The sequence below is a fragment of the Rattus norvegicus genome, chromosome 2, assembly GCF_036323735.1.
Source record: "Rattus norvegicus strain BN/NHsdMcwi chromosome 2, GRCr8, whole genome shotgun sequence".
Taxonomy (NCBI): domain Eukaryota; kingdom Metazoa; phylum Chordata; class Mammalia; order Rodentia; family Muridae; genus Rattus; species Rattus norvegicus.
Genome location: NC_086020.1, coordinates 186,952,061 through 186,975,414, shown reverse-complemented (window position 1 = coordinate 186,975,414; position 23,354 = coordinate 186,952,061). Strand labels below are relative to the sequence as shown.

At 40.9% G+C, this 23,354-nt stretch overlaps 1 protein-coding gene across 2 annotated transcripts in view; it reads right to left on the bottom strand.

The window, feature by feature from the left end:
* Positions 1-23,354, bottom strand: part of Rnf115 (ring finger protein 115) — a 67,715-nt gene that overhangs the window by 43,259 nt on the left and 1,102 nt on the right. The window lies entirely within an intron of this gene.

Here is a 23,354-nt window from a genome sequence, read left to right as displayed (position 1 = left end):
ATAGGAGGATTTCTGGTGCTGGCCTCTATCATATGAACACACACACACACACACACACACACACACACCCTAGAAAAAGTTAACCTCATATAACACAACATAGCCACGTGAGTGAGTACATGTGCCCTGGTGTCCATGTGAAGGTCAGAGGACAACTTTGTGGGGTCAGTCTCTCCATCCACCTTTACTCAGTGTAGTGGTTCTTCCTGGTTATCAGCTTGACTATATCTGAAATGAACTACAATCCAGAAATGGAGGGCACACATGTGATCCTGATCTTGAGGCTGGAGGGCTCAGGCTTCTGGCCTGGATTTTGACAAGGAGATCTTGAGGCAAAATGGCCATAAAAAGCTTAAGCCCAGGCAAGGCAGGACATACCTTTAATCCCAGAAGACTGAAGCAAGCAGATTTCTGAGTTCAAGGTCAGCCTGAGACAAAAGAAGTTCCAAATCCAGGCTGATAGTATAAGGATAGTACGCACCTTTAATCTGGGCCACACCTTCTCCTGAAAACCTACATAAGGACACTGGAGAAAGAAGTCTGTCTGCCTGCCTGCTTACACTTGCCATTGCCAACTGTCTGCTGAAGCCTACCTCTTCAGGATCCCAGCTTATACAGAAGACCAACTGAAACAGCCTCATGGAACTAAACAACTACTAGATTCTTGGACTTCCCATTCACAGCTGCCCATTGTTGGGTTAGATGGACTAAGAGCTGTAAGTCATTACAATAAATTCCCTTCATAGATAAAGACATTCCATAAATTCTTTGACTCTAGAGAACCCTCACTAATACACACGAGTTTTCCAGAACAAACTCAGGTTTTTGGGTTGACTCAGCAAGTGCCACAAAGCCACCTCCCCATCCCCAAGAGTTAATTACAATGTTTTTGCTTACCACAAGTTAAAGTAACAGTAATAGAGAAAATGGTAACCAATACAAAAGATTAAATATTTCATGTTTTTTTTACTCCTGATTGTCTTGCCTCTATTTTCTGAGTGTAGAGGTTAAAGGTGCCACAATGCTCAGCTAAAACATGAATCTTTAGCACTGATATGTGTCATACTAGTTCAAAGACAAATTTTTTTTTAATTTTTTTTAATTTATTTTTTTTATCAACTTGAGTATTTCTTATTTACATTTCGAATGTTATTCCCTTTCCCGGTTTCCGGGCCAACATTCCCCTAACCTCTCCCCCTCCCTTTCTTTATGGGTGTTACCCTCCCCATCCTCCCCCCCATTACCGCCCTCCCCCCAACAATCATGTTCACTGGGGGTTCAGTCTTCGCAGGACCAAGGGCTTCCCCTTCCACTGGTGCTCTTACTAGGCTATTCACTGCTACCTATGAGGTCAGAGTCCAGGGTCAGTCCATCAAGAGTCTTTGTGTAATGGCTTAGTCCCTGGAAGCTCTGGTTGCTTGGCATTGTTGTTCATATGAGGTCTCGAGCCCCTTCATGCTCTTCCAGTCCTTTCTCTGATTCCTCCAACAGGGGTCCTGTTCTCAGTTCAGTGGTTTGCTGCTGGCATTCGCCTCCGTATTTGCTGTATTCTGGCTGTGTCTCCCAGGAGAGATCTACATCCAGCTCCTGTCAGCCTGCACTTCTTTGCTTCATCCAACTTGTCTAATTGGGTGGCTGTATATGTATGGGCCTCATGTGGGGCAGGCTCTGAATGGGTGTTCCTTCTGCCTCTGTTTTAATCTTTACCTCCCTATTCCCTGCCAAGGGTATTCTTGTTCCCCTTTCAAAGAAGGAGTGAAGCATTCACATTTTGATCATCCATCTTGAGTTTCATGTGTTCTGTGCATCTAGGGTAATTCAAGCATTTGGGCTAATAGCCACTTATCAATGAGTGCATACCATGTGTGTTTTTCTGTGATTGGGTTACCTCACTCAGGATGGTATTTTCCAGTTCCCTCCATTTGCCTATGAATGTCATAAAGTCATTGCTTTTGATAGCTGAGTAATATTCCATTGTGTAGATGTACCACATTTTCTGTATCCATTCCTCTGTTGAACGGCATCTGGGTTCTTTCCAGCTTCTGGCTATTATAAATAAGGCTGCTATGAACATAGTGGAGCACGTGTCTTTTTTATATGTCAGGGCATCTTTTGGGTATATGACCAAGAGAGGTATAGCTGGGTCCTCGGGTAGTTCAATGTCCAATTTTCTGCGGAACCTCCAGACTGATTTCCAGAATGGCTGTACCAGTCTGCAATCCCACCAACAATGGAGGAGTGTTCCTCTTTCTCCACATCCTCGCCAGCATCTGCTGTCACCTGAGTTTTTGATCTTAGCCATTCTCACTGGTGTGTGGTGAAATCTCAGGGTTGTTTTGATTTGCATTTCCCTTTTTTTTTTTTTTTTTTTTTTTGCATTTCCCTTTTGACTAAAGATGTTGAACATTTCTTTAGGTGTTTCTCAGCCATTTGGCATTCCTCAACTGTGAATTCTTTGTTTAGCTCTGAACCCCATTTTTGAATAGGGTTATTTGTCTCCCTGCAGTCTAACTTCTTGAGTTCTTTGTATATTTTGGATATAAGCCCTCTATCTGTTGTAGTATTGGTAAAGATCTTTTCCCAATCTGTTGGTTGCTGTTCTGTCCTAACCACAGTGTCCTTTGCCTTACAGAAGCTTTGCAGTTTTATGAGATCCCATTTGTCGATTCTTGATCTTAGAGCATAAGCCATTGGTGTTTTGTTCAGGAAATTTTTTCCAGTACCCATGTGTTCAAGATGCTTCCCCACTTTTTCTTCTATTAGTTTGAGTGCATCTGGTTTGATGTGGAGGTCCTTGATCCACTTGGACTTAAGCTTTGTACAGGGTGATAAGCATGGATCGATCTGCATTCTTCTACATGTTGACCTCCAGTTGAACCAGCACCATTTGCTGAAAATGCTATCTTTTTTCCATTTGATGGTTTTGGCTCCTTTCTCAAAAATCAAGTGACCATAGGTATGTGGGTTCATTTCTGGGTCTTCAATTCTATTCCATTGGTCTATCTGTCTGTCTCTGTACCAATACCATGCAGTTTTTATCACTATTGCTCTGTAATACTGCTTGAGTTCAGGGATAGTGATTCCCCCTGAAGTCCTTTTATTGTTGAGGATAATTTTAGCTATCCTGGGTTTTTTGTTATTCCAGATGAATTTGCAAATTGTTCTGTCTAACTCTTTGAAGAATTGGATCGGTATTTTGATGGGGATTGCATTGAATCTGTAGATCGCTTTTGGTAAAATGGCCATTTTTACTATCTTAATCCTGCCAATCCATGAGCATGGGAGATCTTTCCATCTTCTGAGGACTTCTTCAGTTTCTTTATTCAGAGTCTTGAAGTTCTTATTGTACAAATCTTTTACTTGCTTGGTTAAAGTCACACCGAGGTACTTTATATTATTTGGGTCTATTATGAAGGGTGTCGTTTCCCTAATTTCTTTCTTGGCTTGTTTCTCTTTTGTGTAGGGGAAGGCTACTGATTTATTTGAGTTAATTTTATACCCAGCCACTTTGCTGAAGTTGTCTATCAGCTTTAGTAGTTCTCTGGTGGAACTTTTGGGATCACTTAAATATACTATCATATCATCTGCCAAAAGTGATATTTTGACTTCTTCTTTTCTGATCTGTATCCCCTTGACCTCCTTTTGTTGTCTGATTGCTCTGGCTAGAACTTCAAGAACTATATTGAATAAGTAGGGAGAGAGTGGGCAGCCTTGTCTAGTCCCTGATTTTAGTGGGATTGCTTCAAGATTCTCTCCATTTAGTTTAATGTTAGCAACTGGTTTGCTGTATATGGCTTTTACTATGTTTAGGTATGGGCCTTGAATTCCTATTCTTTCCAGGACTTTTATCATGAAGGGGTGTTGAATTTTGTCAAATGCTTTCTCAGCATCTAATGAAATGATCATGTGGTTTTGTTCTTTCAGTTTGTTTATATAATGGATCACGTTGATGGTTTTCCGTATATTAAACCATCCCTGCATGCCTGGGATGAAGCCTACTTGATCATGGTGGATGATTGTTTTGATGTGCTCTTAGATTCGGTTTGCCAGAATTTTGTTGAGTATTTTTGCGTCGATATTCATAAGGGAAATTGGTCTGAAGTTCTCTTTCTTTGTTGGGTCTTTGTGTGGTTTAGGTATAAGAGTAATTGTGGCTTCGTAGAAGGAGTTCGGTAGTGCTCCATCTGTTTCAATTTTGTGGAATAGTTTGGATAATATTGGTATGAGGTCTTCTATGAAGGTCTGATAGAATTCTGCACTAAACCCATCTGGACCTGGGCTCTTTTTGGTTGGGAGACCTTTAATGACTGCTTCTATTTCCTTAGGAGTTATGGGGTTGTTTAAATGGTTTATCTGTTCCTGATTTAACTTCGATACCTGGTATCTGTCTAGGAAATTGTCCATTTCCTGCAGATTTTCAAGTTTTGTTGAATAAAGGCTTTTATAGTAAGATCTGATGATTTTTTGAATTTCCTCTGAATCTGTAGTTATGTCTCCCTTTTCATTTCTGATTTTGTTAATTTGGATACACTCTCTGTGTCCTCTCCTTAGTCTGGCTAAGGGTTTATCTATCTTGTTGATTTTCTCAAAGAACCAACTTTTGGTTCTGTTGATTCTTTCTATGGTCCTTTTTGTTTCTACTTGGTTGATTTCAGCTCTGAGTTTGATTATTTCCTGCCTTCTACTCCTCCTGGGTGTATTTGCTTCTTTTTGTTCTAGAGCTTTTAGGTGTGCTGTCAAGCTGCTGACATATGCTCTTTCCTGTTTCTTTCTGCAGGCACTCAGCGCTATGAGTTTTCCTCTTAGCACAGCTTTCATTGTGTCCCATAAGTTTGGGTATTTTGTACCTTCATTTTCATTAAATTCTAAAAAGTCTTTAATTTCTCTCTTTATTTCTTCCTTGACCAGGTTATCATTGAGTAGAGCATTGTTCAATTTCCATGTATATGTGGGCATTCTTCCCTTATTGTTATTGAAGACCAGCTTTAGGCCGTAGTGGTCTGATAGGACACATGGGATTATTTCTATCTTTCTGTATCTGTTGAGGCCTGTTTTTTGACAAATTAAATGGTCAATTTTGGAGAAAGTACCATGAGGTGCTGAGAAGAATGTATATCGTTTTGCTTTAGGATAGAATGTCCTATAAATATGTTAAGTCCATTTGGTTCATGACTTCTCTTAGTCTGTCTACGTCTCTGTTTAATTTCTGTTTCCATGACCTGTCTATTGATGAGAGTGGGGTGTTGAAATCTCCTACTACTGTTGTGTGAGGTGCAATGTGTGTTTTGAGCTTTAGTAAGGTTTCTTTTACGTATGTAGGTGCCCTTGTATTTGGAGCATAGATATTTAGGATTGAGAGTTCATCTTGGTGGATTTTCCTTTGATGAATATGAAGTGTCCTTCCTTATCTTTTTTGATGACTTTTAGTTGAAAATTGATTTTATTCGATAGTAGAATGGCTACTCCAGCTTGCTTCTTCCGACCATTTGCTTGGAATGTTGTTTTCCAGCCTTTCACTCTGAGGTAGTGTCTGTCTTTGTCTCTGAGGTGTGTTTCCTGTAGGCAGCAGAATGCAGGGTCCTCAAGGCGTATCCAGTTTGTTAATCTGTGTCTTTTTATTGGGGAGTTGAGACCATTGATGTTTAGCGATATTAAGGAATAGTGATTATTGCTTCCTGTTATATTCATATTTGGATGTGAGGTTATGTTTGTGTGCTTTTCTTCTCTTTGTTTTGTTGCCAAGACAAAGCAAGTTTCTTGCTTTTTCTAGGGTATAGCTTGCCTCCTTATGTTGGGCTTTACCATTTATTATCCTTTGTAGTGCTGGATTTGTAGAAAGATATTGTGTAAATTTGGTTTTGTCATGGAATATCTTGGTTTCTCCATCTATGTTAATTGAGAGTTTTGCAGGATACAGTAACCTGGGCTGGCATTTGTGTTCTCTTAGGGTCTGTATGACATCTGTCCAGGATCTTCTGGCTTTCATAGTTTCTGGCGAGAAGTCTGGTATGATTCTGATAGGTCCGCCTTTATATGTTACTTGACCTTTTTCCCTTACTGCTTTTAATATTCTTTCTTTATTTTGTACATTTGGTGTTTTGACTATTATGTGACGGGAGGAGTTTCTTTTCTGGTCCAATGTATTTGGAGTTCTGTAGGCTTCTTGTATGCTTATGGGCATCTCTTTCTTTAGGTTAGGGAAGTTTTCTTCTATGATTTTGTTGAAGATATTTACTGGTCTTTGAGCTGGGAGTCTTCACTCTCTTCTATACCTATTATCCTTAGGTTTGATCTTCTCATTGAGTCCTGGTTTTCCTGTATGTTTTGGACCAGTAGCTTTTTCCGCTTTACATTATCTTTGACAGTTGTGTCGATGATTTCTATGGAATCTTCTGCTCCTGAGATTCTCTCTTCTATATCTTGTATTCTGTTGGTGATGCTCATATCTACAGCTCCTTGTCTCTTCCTTTGGTTTTCTATATCCAGGGTTGTTTCCCTGTGTTCTTTCTTGATTGCTTCTATTTCCATTTTTAATTCCTTCAACTGTTTGTGTTTTCCTGGAATTCTTTCAGGGATTTTTGTCATTCCTCTCTATAGGCTTCTACTTGTTTATTTATGTTTTCCTGCGTTTCTCTAAGGGAGTTCTTCATGTCTTTCTTGAAGTCCTCCAGCATCATGATCAAATATGATTTTAAATCTAGATCTTGCTTTTCTGGTGTGTTTGGATATTCAGTGTTTGCTTTAGTGGGAGAATTGGGCTCCGATGATGCCATGTAGTCTTGGTTTCTGTTGCTTGGGTTCCTGCGCTTGCCTCTCGCCATCAGATTATCTCTGGTGTTACTTTGTTCTGCTATTTCTGTCAGTGACTAGACTGTCCTATAAGCCTGTGTGTCAGGAGTGCTGTAGACCTGTTTTCCTGTTTTCTTTCAGCCAGTTATGGGAACAGAGTGTTCTGCTTTCGAGCGTGTAGTTTTTCCTATCTACAGGTCTTCAGCTGTTCCTGTGGGCCTGTGTCCTGAGTTCACCAGGCAGGTCACTTGGAGCAGAAAAGTTGGTCTTACCTGTGGTCCCGAGGCTCAAGTTTGCTCGTGGGGTGTTGCTTATGAGCGCTCCTCGAGGGCAGCAACCAGGAGGACCTGCACCGCCCTTTCCGGGAGCCCCCGTGCACCAGGGTCCCAGATGGTATTTGGTGTTTTCCTCTGGAGTCAGAAATGTGGGCAGAGTGTAGTCTCTTCTGGCTTCCCAGGCCTGTCTGCCTCTCTGAAGGTTTAGCTCTCCCTCCCACGGGATTTGGGTGCAGGGAACTGTTGATCCGGTTGGTCCCTTCAGGTTCCGGCAGTGTCTCGGGCGCAGGGGACCTGCAGCTCCAGTGCCCTTATCTCCGGATCCCAGAGGCCGTATACAGTTTCCTCTTGGGCCAGGGATGTGGGCAGGGGTGGGCAGTGTCGGTGGTCTCTTCCGCTCTGCAGTCTCAGGAGTGCCTACCTGTCCGGGCGGTGAGCTCTCTCTCCCATGGGGTTTGGGAGCAGTGAGGTGTGGGAGGGGATCATCGAGGTTGGGAATCCAGCTAAAAACCGGAAGTGTCTGTCCTAGAGGAATTTTGCCTCTGTGTGTCCTGAGGCCACCAGTCAGGTTGCTTGGATCCGAAAAGTTGGTGTTACCTGTGGTCCTGAGTCTCAAGTTTGCTCGTGGGGTATTGCTTATGAGCTCTCCTCGAGGGCAGCCCAAAGACAAATTTTAACCGGTTTAGCTAAAAAGAAACTTCTTTCAAAACTGATAGAAAATGTATTGCAAAATATATTGCAAACCCTGTTTACTAAGCACTGTTCAGAAAGAAAAATAACTTGGAATTAGGTCACCGAAATCACTTATTAAGAATACAGCCAGGCTGGAGAGATGGCTCAGTGGTTAAGAGCACTGACTGCTCTTCCTGAGGTCCTGAGTTCAATTCCCAGAAAACACATGGTGGCTCACAACCATCTGTAATGGGATCTGATGCCCTCTTCTGGTGTATCTGAAGACAGCTACAATGTACTCATATGAATAAAATAAATCTTTAAAAACAAAAAAAGAATACAGCCTATAAGGCTGGAGAGATAGCTCAGAGCTTAAGAGCACTGACTGCTCTTGCAGAGGACCCTGAGTTCAATTCCCAGCAACAGATGGTGACTCACCATCATCTGTAATGGGATCTGATGCCCTCTCCTGACATGTGGGTGTATGTGCAGCTAAAGCACTCATATTACATACATACATACACACACACACACACACACACACACACACACACACACACACACAGAGAAAGAAAAAAAAAACCAAAAAAGAAAAAAACAATATACCCTATCATTAAGAGAGAGGAGACAGTGAAATGGGTAAAATAGAAGTATAGAGGGAGAACCCTGGGGGTGGGAAGACTCACAGATGAAGGATAGAGAATGAGGGCATGAGGGGTAGGGGAAGGTTTCCCTAAGATGCAGGGAGTGTGTAAAGCTATGTGGAAACCTACACTCTGGCAACCCAAATGAAAAAAAAACTCAATCAGGGCAGGCAGTGGAGTCAGTGATATGAAAGAACAAGGGGAATACTCCAGGTTAAAAACATATGTGGAATTGAGGGTAGGAGACGTGAGAAAGTGGGTGTAGCATGTGGATTAGCCAAAACTAAGAGGGCTATGGAAACCCAATAGTTCGTAAGCTAATTTTTTAAATATAATACAGGACTAGAGATAGGGCTATCAGGACAAATCTATAGGTGTTGTTTATTCCCAAAGATTTGTGCTGCTCTCAAATGTCAGCCTCTCCTATCCAAGTCTCAGAGAACGAGAAGGAAGCATGAGCAGAAAAAGAACATGGAAAGGGGAGCTGAGAAATGCTGTCTTCTACATATAACATCAACAACACATACATGCCTACTTCATAGCAGCAGTGATTGTGTACAAAACCAGAACAAGATCAAGCCAGTCAAAATTCCATCTTGGGGGCTGGAACAATGGCTCAGTGGTTAAGAGCACTGACTGCTCTTCTACAGGTCCTGAGTTCAATTCCCAGCACCCTCATGGTGGCTCACAACTAACTGTAATGGGATCCAATGCCCTCCTCATGAAGACAGCAACACTGTACTCATACATAAAATAAATAAATCTTTAAAAACTAAATAAAAAAAATTTTTAAAGAGCACGTGCACATACTGCTCTTACAGAGAACCTGGGTTTGGTTCCCAGCATCTGCCTGATGGCTTATCGCCCTCTATAATACCAGTTCCAGAGGATCTGACACTCTATTCTGACCTCCATACAGGCATGCAGACAAAATACTCACACACATTTAAAATTTGTAAACGAATACATCTTTTTTTTTAATCCCAGCATAGACTGGGGAAGAACTCCTGAGGTCCCACTCTGAAATGGGGAGCCACTAGCAGTTGACAGCAGCTGAGGAGAAAGTCACTTTTCTTTGAGGATGTGGTTGCCAGTAGGTCCCCAGTGAATGGCCCACGCTAATAACCATATGGTCAGCACTAACTGCACTACCACTAAAAATAGTAAAAGAAGACGATGTTAGGAGGGAGATCAGATGAAAGGGTCCTGGAGGAAGTAGGAGGGAAGTAGTAGTTGGTGGATAAGATCAAAATACTTTACACATGAGGGCTAGAGAGATGATGGCTCAGCAGTTAAGAGCACTAGCTGCTCTCCCAGAGAAGCCATGTTCAATTTCCAGCATAAACACAGCAGCTACCAACTATTTGTAACTCCAGTTCCAGGAGATCCAATGCCTTCTTCTGACCTCCCTGGACACCAGGCATACATATTTGCAGGCAAAACATACACATACAACTACAGCACTCAGAGGCAGATGGACCTCTGTGAACTGAATGTATGGTAGTACAAGCCTTTAATCCCAGCATTTGGGAGGCAGAGACAGGCAGATCTTTGTGAGTTTAAGGACAGCATGGTCTGCATAGCAAGTTAAGGACAGCCAGAACTACATAATGAGACCCTGTCTCAAAACAAACAAAATATATGCTCTATAAAAGCACACTTTTAAATATATTATAGAAGTTAGGGAAGTAAAAACACACAAAATGGGACTTTTCTGAATATCCTAATTTTAGGGACTTTACCACAAAATAAGAATTGAACCATGTTACTGAACGGCCTAAGCTGTCAAAAGTAAGGAATCTGAAACCACTCAAAGCAGGACTGGTTATCATTTCACTGTGTATGTGTATATCAAAACATTATGGTGGTAAACACCTATAGCTCTAGGTCTAGGCAAAACAATTCCCTCTAGTTTGAGATCAGCCTGCCTTACATCAAGGAGCTGGAGAGAGCTCAGCAGTTAAGAACACTGTCTGCTCTTCCAGAAACCCTAGGCTTTGATTCCCAGCACCACACAGTGGTTCCAACCAATCTGTAACTCCAGTTCCAAGGGGTCTGATGCCTTTTTCTGCCGTCATGGGTACTACATGCACACGGTACATATACACATAGGTAAAACACCCATGCACAGGTAGGTAGGTAGGTAGGTAGGTAGGTAGGTAGGTAGGTATAAATACATATAAACAGAGAGGGCAGTGGTAGTATACACCTTTAATTCCACCATGTGGGAAGCAGAAGCAAGTGATTCTCTGAACTGGGAGGTTAGCCTGGTCTACAGAGCAAGTTCCAGAACAGCTGGGGCTACAATGAAAAACTCTGCCTCAAAAAAACAGCAACAAAAAATTACACATGAAAATAAAATAAATATTATTTTAAAATTCTAACAAAGAACATAGCCTAACACATTTCTTTGCTGAGGGGGACAATGGTAGAGCGTGTGCTTATCATGTGCAAGGCTTGGAGTCTGGTCCCGATACCATAAAAAAAGAAACATGTCAAGCCTGCCTGATCACTTACTACCATAAACAAGAGTGTGTGTTAGTAGTTTGTAACATAGAAGGAGAGAGTTAGAGACATAAAACTTAACAAGCACCAAGATTAATCTGGAGGTTTTCCATATGGAAAAAATGTAAAACAAAATTCTCTTATACAAAATCTAAAAGATTCCCAAAAATTTAAATAATTAATTTATAAATAGGAACAAATGGAAAGCTAAGTCCTTGAAAAGTTCAATTATGCATAATGCATTTAAAGGATAAAAGAAAACTTTTATTTTTGGTTGAAATTTTCACTAAGTAGCTTAGGCTGGCCTTGACCTTGCCAGTGCTGATTACATGATAAGCCACTGTGCCCAACTGCCAGTGGCCAGTGCTTCTTTTCCTCTCCTAAGGTTTTCAGTAAGGTTGGGTTTAACTCATGCTGTAACTGGAAGGTTACAAAAGGGCTCCGGGACTTGGAGAGATGGCTTAGTTGTTATGAATGTTGCTGTTCTTCCTGAAGTAAGGACTTCAGCTCCCAGCATCCTTATCTGGCAGTTCACAATCACTTACAATTCCTGCTCCAAGGATCTGATGCCCTCTTGTGGTCACCATGGGCACCCACACACATATGTGCCATTTGCACATGTACACATATAAAAAATTTAAAAGCTTAAGAAAAGAATTGCAGGGGTACACCAATTCTGATAGAGTGTGGGGTTTGTTTGTTTGGGGTTGGTTTGTTTTGTTTGATTTTTGTCTTTTGAAGATACATACATCCACACACAGAGCCATTGGTTTTATTTATGAGTTTTAGCACCATGAAGTTGGTTTGTATTTGATAATAACATAGGCACTACTAAACTTACAGTATTAACAGTAGTTCCTGCATTTACTCAGTGACTTTATTAGAGCCTGCTGTATTCCAGAACTTTTTCTTGCATGAACTTACAACCATTCCTAAATCTAGCTCCTCGGGATCTGATGCCCTCTTCTGACCTCTGTGAGAACCAATCCTGCACACGGTACATATACATATGCACTACACTCACACACATAAACTAAATACATTTAAATAAAAAACAAAGGGTACAATGCACACACAATAAGTAAGTAAATGTAATTTTAAAATATTTTTGAAAGAAACTGAGCTACTAAAAAAAATGAAGAAAAAAATTATATAAATCTTTCAGCCTCTAACCTCAACTTACATATTGGAAACTCTAAGAATAAGGTGAAGTATTTCTATGTTGATAAAGGTCCCTCCTTCCTTTCTTCTTTCCTTCCTTCTTTTTTTTTTTTTTATTCTTTTTTTCGGAGCTGGGGACCGAACCCAGGGCCTCCTTTCGTCCTTCTAAAAGCTCTCTTTCTCTACAGTGTTCATGTACTTCCTTTCAATTAGGATTACGCAGCTCCATTCCTAAGACAGGCCCACATCTGAGCACTGGTCAAGTACAGAGCATTGTCAAAGGCTTTCAAATCTGTTGTGACTGCTGCTAGTGCTAATAAGTTCTGTAAGTTTACATTGTAAGCACACTTTCTTATGTTTGGTTTCCTGCAAATAAGCAAGAACACTACAGACAGGACAATCTGACTCATGAATCAGTCATTCTTACACTCTTTCTTACTGCCCAAGTTGCCTTGAGCAAAGCACTGTCAGTCAAACAATACTACAACTGATGACTGGGTCAAAACCTGGGCACTAACGCCTGTGATTAGTGCTGGAGGAAAGGTGGACTGCCAAACAAACAGCTGTGACAGATGAACACCATTTCCTAGACTATATGCACTAGTAGGTGCTCAGGCTCACTCAGAGAGCCTACTAAGTGATATTCCTGTGCCACCTCCTCTGGTGTTCCAATGTTAGGTCTAAAAACCAGTTCTACTGCATGGTCCAAGATCAGCTGGAAACAGAAAGGCAGCAGAGACAAGCAGCCATGGACAAAACCAATCCATGGGTACACTAGGAGCTGCATAGAGCTTGCTTGGCAGCTGCACCAACACAATGATGGCACCAGGCCTGAAGTGCAACTTGTACCTGGGTGCTGTTTGTACTCCCAAGTTGACCTTGACCTTGACCTCTGAGCTTCAAGCAGCTTCTGATACCCAATCCTGGGTTCCTTAAATAGTACCAACACCCGGTTTCTGAGCACACTGAGTCTGACTTTCCAGTATAAAGCACCCACAACCATTTGATAGCTGAAGAAACAGCAGAGACAGAGGCCCTGGCAAAGAAGTGCCTGCCTAAGGAGATCTCAGAACCGCTGGCTACACCCACAGACCTGCATCTACACTGTGCTGTCCATGGGATTCTGTCTGGGTTCTCATTCATCTACCAGGACCCTGCCCTGGTAGGAGGGGATACCTGCACCTAAGCATCTTGGCTGCACACAGTACCAATTCCTAGACAGTCCTCCATATGCACCCAGGACTACCCTTCATGTATCCTGGCTGCCTATCTGCTGGTACCTAACAGGAACAATAGCCACTGACAACTAACTGAACAGCTTAGAAGAGCCAAGGTAAGAGGAAGGAACATGGAAACAGAGACCACAGAAGCTGGTAATGGCTATTAAGGAAACAGAAATAAAACCTGCAGGTGCCAGTCTGTTCCAGAGAGCTATGAAGTCTTCAAGGCCAATCTCAGATATCTGAGTTCTATAACAATGGCCTTCTGAAAAGAGCCAAGGATTCCAATACCCAAGTTGGCATGAGGACCTGTAATATTGGGGTGTGCCACTTGCCAATGCTTCTGCCTAACTCTACTACCAAAACATCCTGCTAGCTATCAAACACTCTGTAAATAAAAAAGCTACTGGAGCTGCCTGCCTCCCATTATTTTTATCCAGGTAGAGGAGAGACCCCCTCAGCAGCTGACTCCAGCTTCTAACTGGTATCTCTAAATTCACTTTCTATTACAAGAAGAATTAGTGTTAAAAGGAAGACTGATAACATCAATTCGCCCTTTCAATGAAGAGTTTAAAGAAACTAAAAGCTCAAGAATACCATCTCCTATGCATCTGAAATGTTTGGAGAGTTGAGAGAGACAAAAAAACACAATACTAACATGAATGACAAGAAAAAGTTACTATTGTTCTATTTTTCCTTTTGTTTTCAAACTGAATTCCCAACTGTTTTACTAAATTACTTACACTGTTACTAAATTTCCAACCAACAAAAAAATTGGATACTTTTAGGTTACAGTGTGTAATCTTAGGTGAGTAATAATACCTCTGGCCTCACTAAGCACAGAGAGAAAGGGAGCCAAACAGATCTGCTCTGATATAATGGCAGCCATCAGCCACCCAACTCCAGTCCCTGTTCTAAACAATCGTTTCCCATGAGGACTTTGGCAAAAATTATACTGTCTCAATTATTTTACTGAAATTCTCATCAGGATCCCAAAGTCAGAAATAAAAAACTACCCTGAAACAAAACCTTAAGCGCTACGGCACACACAAACAATACCCATGGATTCATCCTTTTGTCCATTCAGGGTTTGTTTCTCACAGCCTCAGCAGGTTTAGCAGCAGCTCTGTCTACTACTTACCAAATGACAGCTGCACTCCTCCCCCTTCCCCCAGCTGTAACTCAAAAATGTCTACAGAGATTATTAAATGTTCCTGAGGAGCAAAACAGCCCCACTCAAACTCCACTCTGATATAGTTCTTCACTTCTTAGAACTAAGCTATAAAATGATGAAATACACTTACTTACTAATCCCTAATAATTTGACAATACAAAAAACAGAAAAAAAAAAAAAGTGACCCAGCTCTCCTTACAAGCTGGCTGCCTGAACCTGAACAAAAGTGAAGTAAAGGTCATTACAAAGTCACCTAAACTTAAAGAAACACAAAGTATAACTATCCTGTCAGCATTTATGCTCCCAAAGGAACTTTATCTGCAATAAGTTTAAGGGTTTTTTTTCCTTCCTCATACTGAGAAAGTCCTCCAAATTTTCCCAGTATACACATAAGTGCTAATCAGAATGTTGGGGCTAAAACTAACCTCCTACCCTTAAAAATACAGATTTGCTAGGCATGGGCAATTCTAACACAGAGGCAAGAAGACTGCTAAGAGTTCGAGGAAACCTAGGCTATATATTGAGATGATGAGTTCCAGGTCAACTTGGACTATTGAGAGAAACACTACCTAAATAAACAAGTAGAATACATTGGAGCACATCTGTAATGCCGTCACTCAGCAAGACGGAGTACTGGAGGTGGGGGCACAGGACTTGAAGGTGAAGGTTACCCTGAGTTACACAGTAAGTCTGAAGCCACACAAGTCTAGTGACCAGAATTCAATCCCTGAAACTCACAAGAGAATGAACTAGATCCCAAAAGTTGTCATCAGACCATCACATGTGTGCCATGATGGACATGTCCACCCACATACTTCCTGTGCACACACAAACACACGAGACAAAATAATGTTATTTCTTGATCTTATGTGGGATGCACTTGCCGCACTTTATCTTCAAACTCAGCACTGTATTTTATTTTTACTAGAGCCTTTGGAAAGTGGAGGGAACAGGGTCACATGTGTTCCCAGGCTGACCTTTAACTCATTACATAACTCAGAATGACCTTGAATTCCTGATTATCCTGTCACTACCTCCCAAGTGCGAGGATTACTGGCATACAGCACTATATCCAACTAAAGTTACGAGAGATTGAACCAAAGACCTTGCACATAGTAGACAGAGCTCTGCCCACTAAGCCATATCTCCAGCCCCTATTATAGCTTCTTAAAGATCTCAAAAGAGCACAGTGTGGTGGCAGTGGTAGTGGTGTTAGTACATGTGTAATCCCGGCAGGTGATAAGAAGATCAGGAGTTCCAGACCACTCACCACTATAAGTTTGAAAGCAGCCAATCTATATGTGACCCTCTCTCAAAAAAAAAAAAATTTAAAAAAAAATTATGGGCCAACAAGATTGCTCAAAGTATAAAGACACTTGCCACCAAACCTGACAACCTGAGATCAATCCCGAGGACCTGTATAATAGAAGGAGGGAACCAAGTCCCACAAGTTGTCCTCTGACATCCACACATATACCATGGCATAAGCACCCTGATATACACATACATACACACACACTATAGATAGATAGATAGATAGATAGATAGATAGATAGATAGATAGATAGATAGATGTAAAACAATTTTAAACAAAATATATAAAGCTCTCAAAACACCATTATCCCTGATAGATACTAATCATGTAGACATTACAGATATTAAGTCACAGATAATAAAGTTTAAGGTAATCCAATGATTAGCATCTTTGAAATTTATCTCAAATCAGTAATATTTCCTCTGTTCAGTAGTATAAATTTTTGAAGAAGTATACCATTTAGCTACCCTTATTATAAGATGATCAGAATGTTTTCCTACACTGGAGCCATTATAAGTACAACACAGAGATTGAAGCCTACGTAAGTAGCTGGGAAAGAGCCAAATGAGATAACATACTTACTAAAAAGGACATTTATTAGCTCAAAGAAGACAATATAACAGAGAACTAGGAAGTGAGAAGCCCACCAGTCCTTTCTGGCTAAGCCAGAGTAAGCAACATCCCAGCAGTCTTTAGATTCCTCTGTCACCTGGATTTGGGAAATGCCCTATTTTTCATGAAACACTTAAAAACCACACTAGTCTCATCAAAATGCAAAGCAGGCTACTCTACTATACAATTATCACTATCAGATTCTACCTTGTAAGAGAGTCATTTAAAGAAGGATGGAGGTAATGATAGTATATGGAGTAAAGCACACCTTTATATTCCTTGAAACAGCCCTTTTACATATATATATGTAAAATGTCATTCTACCATATCATATATAGACCTGAATTCTTCAGACAATATAATTAGAATCTCTTATTTTAAAATTCTGGAACTGGGCATAGCACAGCAAACCTTTAATCCCAGCACTCAGGAAGCAGAGGCAGGTAGATCTCTGTGAGTTTGCAAACAGTCTGATCTACATAGTAAGTTCCAGAACATCCAGAGCTACATAGTTGAGACCCTATCTCAGAAAGGAAGGAAGGAAGAAAGGAAAGGAGGAAGGAAGGAAGATAGGAAGGAAGGAAGGAAGGAAGGAAGGAAGGAAGGAAGGAAGAAAAGAACAGAACAAACTATGCTAGAGGAGCTCTGCCAGCCCAGCACTTTGGAGGCTGAGACAGCAGATCTCTGTGAGCTTAAGGCCGGCCTGATTTACATATTAAGCTCCAGGACAGCCAGAACTATATAGAGAGACCCTGTCTCAAGACAGAAATAAGAGATGGTTCCATGGTTAAAAGCAGTGACTGCTCTTCCAGAGGTCCTGAGTTCAATTCCCAGCAACCACATGGCAGCTCACTATTATCTGTGAGAGATCTCACACCCTCTTCTGGTGTGTCTGAAGATAGCTACAGTGTCCTCAAATACACAAAATAAATAAAATCTTTAAAAAAACAAATAAACAAAGAAAACAAAGACCAAAAATACCTGCTCCCAATCCCAAGTATGCTACTCACCACTTTTTGCTAGAATATGAAAACTCATCTAGTAAGTGCAATTCCAACATGATTCGTTTGGAGAGTCTTCTTTGAGGTACAAGTATATTTTTCTTTTTAAATTCCCTTCAATACTTTTTCCCTCATTCCGTGGTACCTTATTTCTAAATTAACCTTCTGTCCTCTTCTTGGGATCATACAAACTAAAGACAACCAGCTAAGAGAGGGGAGATGAGGAAGAGCAGTGACAAGTGTTCCCACCAAACGAAATGACCTCAGCTGACACATGATTGATTACATAGCATTAGGCATACTTCACTCTCAGTCCAAAGTTATGAATCCTAAAGTTAGTTCGGCTCATGTAGACTTCAGAGGAAAATGATAAACAAAAACCAAGGGCAGTGTCATGGATATATTTGGATAAGCTACGCAGTTGCCTTTGGGCACTTAAAAATATATCAAGTAGGATCAGATGGTGGAATGCTTGCCTGGCATGAGTAAACAAGGAGTAATAACAGCGTATACTTTATCTAGCACCTATATTCCAGCACTTGTGAGATAGAACAGGAGGATCAGAAATCCAAGGTCACAGAGAATTTGAGGCTAGCTTGAGCTATGTCAGAATCAATCTCTCTCTCTCTCTCTCTCTCTCTCTATATATATATATATATATATATATATATATATATATATACATACACACACACACACACACACACACACACACACACACACACACATATATATATATATACACATCCTCCCTCTCTCCCTTCCCACTCTCTCTACAACATAAAGGAAGGAAGGGAGGGAGGGAGGGAGGGAGGGAGGGAGGGAGGGGAAAGGAGGATGGAGGGACAGAGGGAGGTGGGCTGACAAATACATCCTAGATTGGAAGGGAGAAGAAATAAGGGCTATGACCCTCACAACCTATCAGTTGTAGAACACGTGCTTAGCATGTCTGAGACCTTGAGTTCAATCCACAGTCCCACCACACAAAGCAGAGAAAAGGCTACGGTAAGGTGGTGTTCAGTCAATACAACACTAGTAAGTAAAGGTTCTGGACATCCAGCTATCACAAGAGTAGGTATCCTCTCAGTATCTTCTGTGGTTGTGAATTCAGTTAGGAAAATAAGGGCTGAGATGACTCAGATGGCACTGACTGCTCTTCCAGAGGTCCTGAGTTCAATTCCCAGCAACCACATGGTGGCTCACAACCATATATAATGGGATCTGATGCCCTCTTCTGATGTGTCTGAAGACGGCTACAGTGTACTCATATACATAAAATAAATACATTTTTAAAAGAAAAGAAGAGAATGTATTGGCAACCAACAGATTGGGAAAAAGATCTTTACCAATCCTACATCTGACAGAGGGCTAATATCCAAAATATACAAAGAACTCAAGAAGTCAGACTCCAGAGAGCCAAATCACCCTATTTAAAAAATGGGGTACAGGGCTGGAGAGATGGCTGAGCCGTTAAAGGCTAGGCTCACAACCAAAAAATGGAGTACAGAGCTAAACAAAACATTCTCAGCTGAGGATTATCAAATGGCCAAAAAGCACCTAAAGAAATGTTCGACATCCTTAGTCATCGGGGAAATGCAAATCAAAACAACCCTGAGATTCCACTTCACACCAGTCAGAATGGCTAAGATAAAAAACTCAGGTGACAGCAGATGCTGGCGAGGATGTGGAGAAAGAGGAACATTCCTCCATTGTTTGTGGGATTGCAGACTGATACAACCACTCTGGAAATCAGTCTGGTTCCTTAGAAAATTGGACATTCCACTACCTGAGGACCCAGCTATTCCTCTCTTAGGCATATACCCAAAAGATGCTCCAACATACAACAAAGACATGTTCATAGCAGCCTTATTTATAATAGCCAGAAGCTGGAAGGACCCAGATGCCCTTCAACAGAGGAATGGATACAGAAAATGTGGTACATCTACACAATGAAGTACTACTCAGCTATCGAAAACAATGACTTTATGAAATTCATAGGCAAATGGAATGAACTAGAAAATATCCTGAGTGAGGTTACTCAATCACAGAAAAACACACTTGGTATGCACTCATTGATAAGTGGATATTAGCCAAAAAGCTCAAATTACCCAAGATGCAATCCACAGACCACAGGAAGCTCAAGAAGAAGGATGACCAAAATGCGGATGCTCCCACTCCTTCTTAAAAGGGGAAAAAAATATCCATAGGAGGGGATATGGAAGCAAAGTTTAGAGCAGCGACTCAAGGAATGGCCATTCAGAGCCTGTCCCACATGTGGCCCATATATATTCAGCCACCAAAACTAGATAAGATTGATAAAGCTAGAAAATGCATGCTGAAAGGGACCGAATATAGATCTCTCCTGAGAGACACATCCAGAGCATGTCCAATACAGAGGTCAATGCTCGCAACAAACCACCGAACTGAGAACAGGACCCCCTTGGGGGGAATTAGAGGAAGGATTAAAAGAGTTGAAGGAGCTTGCAATCCCTTCAACAATGCCAACCAACCAGAGCTTCCAGGGACTAAACCACTACTAAAAGACTATACATGGACTGACCCAGGGCTCCAACTGCATATGTAGCAGAGAATGGCCTTGTTGGGGCACCAGGGGAAGGGGAAGTCCTTGGTCCTGCCAAGGTTGGACCCCCAGTGCAGGAGAATATGGGGGGGGGGGGGATAAGGGGGATGTATAGGTGGAGGGGAGGGAATGGGGGCTTATGGACAGGAAACCGGGAAGGGGAATAAAGTAATGTAAGTAAAAATGTAAGTAAAGAAATATATCTAATAAAAAAATTTTTTTAAAAAGTCCACCAGAAAAAAAAAGATACTAAGTTCTGCTAATCTATTTTAACACAGAAATCTAAAAAAAAAAAAAAAAAAGAGCAAAAACAACAAAAAAAAGAAGGCAACGTATCCATAATAAACCGAGTCTGCTTATCTTCAAAGGACAGCCAGATTCCCACACCATCCAATTTAAGGAATTATGCATACCTAAATATGCTGGGTCCTGGCAATGAGAGATTCTCAAGTTTACAATAGGATTTATATTTTTAAAAACCTTCCATGTTGTCCTATATAGATATAATCATATGAAGGTCATGTTACCAATGTTTGAGTTGGTTTATCAATCACAAGGACAAATTTGTACTAAACAGTACATGTAACTGACCTGTTTTTTCTGATAAACATTTCCAAGACTACAGATTTAAAATGCCCATGAAACAAAATAAAAGTCACAAGTTCCCACATAAATCAAAACTAAATCTGGCCAGGCATAATGGCGCACACCTTTACTCTCAGCACTGGAGTAAGTAAGGCAGAGGCAAGAGGATCTCTGAGTTCAAGATCAGCTTGGCCAACCAGGAGTATGCAGTAAAGTCTGTCTCAAAACACAACATCTGGACACAGCTTTTAACTCAGCATTTGGGAGGCAGAGCCAAGATTTTTCTGTGAGTTGGAGGCCACCCTGGTCTACAGAGCAAGTTTCAGGATAGCCAGGGCTAAATAGAGAGACCCTATCTCAGGAAAACAAAAAAACAGTAGGTTTGACCTCATCATGCCTTTTCCTAAAAACACAGAACATTGATTAGCTATTTACTGAACACCACAGTGACTGCAAGTAACATAGACATTAAAAATTGCTAAAATGGGGCTGGAGAGATGGCTCAGTGGTTAAGAGCACTGACTGCTTTTCCAGAGGTCATGAGTTAAATCCCAGCAACCACATGGTGGCTCACAATCATCTGTAATGAGATCCGATGCCCTCTTCTGGTGTGTCTGAAGATAACTACAGTGTATTTATATATAATAAGTAAATCTTTTTTAAAAATTGCTAAAACAGCAGACTCAGTAAGTGAAAAAAGCATGTGAGAAGGGGCTGACTCACTGGGGAAAGGCACTTGCTGCCAAGCCTACCCCTCTGAGTTTGACCCCCACAGGATCCATGTGGTAAAAGGAGAGAATATCCAAAAGCTGACCTCTGACCTTTACAATGGCGCTATAATACACATTCATATACATACACACATATAATAAAAAATGTAAATAAAATTGAAAAGTGTGAAATAATGTATATTAAACTCAATTAAATAGTTTGATTTAGCCATTCCCCAATGTACTCATATCGAACACGTTGTGCCCCATAACTACAATTTTGTCAGCCAAAGACAATAAAGCCTTCCTCGGTAAGTCTCCTTTTTTCCTCAACCTTTGCTTCCTCCTAGTCTTACATATTCTCAAGCTGAATTATACCTGTCCTAAATTCACTCTAATCCCACCTCATATGTCATAGGTCTCCAAAAACACCAATGCAAACATGTCTTCCTTTCTGAAACTGAAACCGTGCATTATCTGTCTTCATTTATTTTGCTGCCATGCATTGTATGATCTTTCTGTGAATCACTGACTGCATATAGACTATACAGGGTAATTCCACTAACAATCATGTTGCTGGGGTGGGAATGCAAGGGTGTTACCTGTAATTCCAGTAATAGGAGGCTCTTGAGTTCAAAACTAACCTGAACTATATAAGACAGTTAGTGATAGAGCTCTTACTTGCCTAATGAGTACAAAGACCTAGGTTCAGTCCTCAAACCCACAATGCAAGTGACATTGTGTCCATGTTGGTTTACCTAAGTAGATTCTGCAAAGGTTGCACAAGGATGAAAATCACCTAACTGTATTTTTCAGAACTTGTCCCCATCCTTAAACAATGCATGATGATTGCTGATTTTTCCATGTTTGCCTTGTCTTTCAAAACAACAACAACTAAAACTGTGGTTCTTAAGAACAAGAACCACATATGATTCCACCCACCTCCAGGGCATCCAGCAGAGAGCCCTGTCTATTGTGTGCAGCATTTGGTTATATTAGATACTGATGAGCTTGAATTTATAAGTCAGGCCTGACAAGAAATAAATCAGAATTTAAAAAAAAAAAACAATACAACAAAGATCATTTATTCATCTAAGTCCTAGAAAAATACCTAAAAGCCTTAATTAAATCATTCCTTTGGATTGAAGACTTCAGGTAATAAAAAAAAAAAAAAAAAGACATTTACATTATGTCTTCTCACACTGAAAAGCAATCCTTGAGTGCACTTACAGATCCAAGGGCTAATGTTTTAACAGGGCATCCATCACATTCAATAACATGTCACTGATTTAACACACACAGTGGCTGAATTCCAGACTCCCTCTCTGTAGTGAGACTTCTAGTGTCTGCTGGGAAAAAATAAGGTATACACTCTTTCCCAAATTGAAATATGGAATATGGCAGACAGCGCATCAGCATAGAGCAAAGGCAGCAAGTAAAACCAGTAGATGGAGGTATTTATGAAGCTGGAGGTGGAACAAGGAGAAAAAGGAAATAGGTTGGTTACCTCATTACTTCTAAGTGAAGTCCTTATTCACTGGACTCCATTTGTGTTTCTAAGAAGTAAGATAGAAACAGAAACTTGGGTCTTCTCTTAAGAGTGCATCCAAAGCCAGGAATAGCAGTGCACACTTTTAATACCAACACTTGGGAGGAAGAAGAAGCAGGCACACCTCTGTGAGTTCTAGGCCAGTCTGATCTGAATAGCAAGTTCCAGGATGGCCAGGACTACACCGTGAGACCCTGGCGCAAACAGCAAACAAACAAACAAAAAGATACCATGTATTCAAGATACCGTGAATAAAAATAAATTATGACATAACCACTCATTTTAAGAAGAATCTCACCCACCCGTCAAGAAAAAAAAAAAAAAAAAAACATAACTGGAGGCGCTGGCACTGGCTAGCATGCTGCAGAAGCCATTTCTTCTCAAAGCATATTCCTACCTATTCTCTATTGGCTGACAGCCTGGCAGAACCAATTTTATATCAGAGAAAGCAGTCCCAACATTCTGTCCTTTTTTTGTTTTCCTGAACAGAAAAATAAAATCGAGGGGGTGGGCTAGGAAAGTGGAACTAGAGACACTGGCAACGTGATATCCAAAATAAAC